The following is a 2,500-nucleotide window of genomic DNA, read 5'->3' as shown; positions in this document are numbered from 1 at the left end:
TCTGTCTGTCTGTCTGTCTGTGTCTGTCTGTCTGTCTGTCTGTCTCTGTGTCTGTCTGTCTGTGTCTGTTTGTGGGTCTGTCTATCTGTCTGTCTGTGGGTCTGTCTGTTTGTCTGTCTGGGTCTGTGTGTCTGTCTGTCTGTCTGTGTGTGGGTCTGTCTCTGTGTGTGGGTCTGTCTGTCTGTCTGGGTCTGTGTGTGTCTGTCTGTCTGTCTGTCTGTGTCGTTGTGTGGGTCTGTCTGTCTGGGTCTGTGTGTGGGTCTGTCTGTCTGTCTGTATGCGGGTCTGTCTGTCTTTCTGGGTCTGTGTGTGGGCCTGTCTGTCTGTCTGTCTGTCTGTCTTGGTCTGTGTGTGGGCCTGTCTGTCTGTCTGTCTGTCTTGGTCTGTGTGTGGGCCTATCTGTCTGTCTGTCTGGGTCTGTGTGTGGGTCTGTCTGTCTGTCTGGGTATGTGTGTGGGTCTGTATGTCTGTCTGTCTGTCTGGGTCCGTGTGTCTGTCTGTCTGTCTGTCTGGGTCTGTGTGTGGGTCTGTCTGTCTGTCTGTCTGTCTGAGTCTGTGTGTGGGTCTGTCTGTCTGTGTGTGTGTGTCGGTCTGTCTGTCTGTCTGGGTCTGTCTTTCTGGGTCTGTGTGTGGGTCTGTCTTTCTGTCTGTCTGGGTCTGTGTGTGGGTGTGTCTGTCTGTCTGGGTCTGTGTGTGGGTCTGTCTGTCTGGGTCTGTCTGTCTGTCTGTCTCTGTGTCTGTCTGTCTGTGTCTGTGTGTGGGTCTGTGTGTGGGTCTGTCTATCTGTCTGTCTGTGGGTCTGTCTGTTTGTCTGTGTGTGGGTCTGTCTCTGTGTGTGGGTCTGTCTGTCTGTCTGGGTCTGTGTGTGTCTGTCTGTCTGTCTGTCTGTCTATCTGTCTGTGTCTTTGTGTGGGTCTGTCTGTCTGGGTCTGTGTGTGGGTCTGTCTGTCTGTCTGTCTGTCTGTCTGGGTCTGTATGCGGGTCTGTCTGTCTGTCTGGGTCTGTGTGTGGGTCTGTCTGTCTGTCTGGGTCTGTGTGTGGGTCTGTCTGTCTGTTTGTCTGGGTCTGTGTGTGGGTCTGTCTGTCTGTCTGTCTGTCTGGGTCTGTCTGTCTGTCTGTCTGGGTGTGGGTCTGTCTGTCTGTCTGTCTGTCTGTCTGTCTGTCTGGGTGTGGTACTATCTGTCTGTTTGTCTGTCTGGGTCTGTGTATGGGTCTGTCTTTCTGTCTGTTTGTCTGGGTCTGTGTGTGGGTCTGTCTGTCTGTCTGTGTGTGTGTCTGTCTGTCTTTCTGTCGGTCTGTCGGTCTGTGTGTGGGTCTGTGTGTGGGTCTGTCTGTCTGTCTGGGTCTGTGTGAGGGTCTGTCTGTCTGTCTGTCTGGGTCTGTGTGTGGGTCTGTCTCTCTGTGGGTCTGTCTGTCTGTGGGTGTTGTGTGCGGGTCTGTCAGTCTGTCTGTCTGTCTGGGTCTGTGTGTGGGTCTGTCTGACTGTTTGTCTGGGTCTGTGTGTGGGTCTGTCTGTCTGTTTGTCTGGGTCTGTGTGTGGGTCTGCCTGTCTGTCTGTGTGTGTGTGTGTCTGTCTGTCTTTCTGTCTGTCTGTGGGTCTGTCTGTCTTCCTGTCGGTCTGTGTGTGGGTCTGTCTGTCTGTCTGGGTCTGTGTGGGTCTGTGTGAGGGTCTGTCTGTCTGTCTGTCTGGGTCTGTGTGTGGGTCTGTCTGTCTGTGGGTCTGTGTGTGGGTCTGTCTGTGGGTCTGTCTGTGTGTGGGCCTGTGTGTGGGTCTGTCTGTCTGTGGGTCTGTCTGTCTGTCTGAGACAGACAGACAGACAGGCCGACAGACAGGCAGACCGACACTCCGCCTGACAACCAGTCTGTTAAGATGAAGACCATGGCACAAATGGAAATTAAACAACTGAATTTGTCTTTATCAGCACATGAGTAGACTGAATACGAAGCTCAGATCAACACCATGTGCACTTGAAGTGGAGTCATCAATAACTCCAGTCTCTTGTTCAGTCCATCTCAGTTCATGTCATGCTCAGTCATGTTTTTTTCTCTCTTTTTTTATGTTTGTTAAATTCTCAGTAGCCAAACTAAATTATATGCGTATTATACATATTCCAAACAAAAACACTTTGCAACAATTATTCAAATTAATCTTTTTTCTTCTTTTTTTTGGTATTTTGGTCAGACACATATTCACCGGTGAGTACCTTGTAATATGTGTGGTATATGTTATAAATGTACGGTACATAGAGGGTGATAAGAGGCTGCACAGGGAGGGACTTAGGACCCAGGGGAATGAAGGTGAAGGAAACAGGAAGAGACGGAAGAGACGCCACACAAACAGCTGTTCACCGCTGGCTGCCCGGTGTTATGATTTAACCAATGTGTCTGTTGTTGTCATAGTTATGGCAGCTGTTGCAAATTGATGCATTCGGCTGAAGGTCGCCAGTTAACAGGGTCCCTGTTTAAACCTTAACACCGGTTCTTGTGTTAAAAATGTCCG

This window comes from Cebidichthys violaceus, unplaced genomic scaffold, assembly GCF_023349555.1.
Source record: "Cebidichthys violaceus isolate CVI_PGR_0920_01 unplaced genomic scaffold, fCebVio1.0.p SCAF_8, whole genome shotgun sequence".
NCBI lineage: Eukaryota > Metazoa > Chordata > Actinopteri > Perciformes > Stichaeidae > Cebidichthys > Cebidichthys violaceus.
This window is presented reverse-complemented; position numbering follows the sequence as displayed.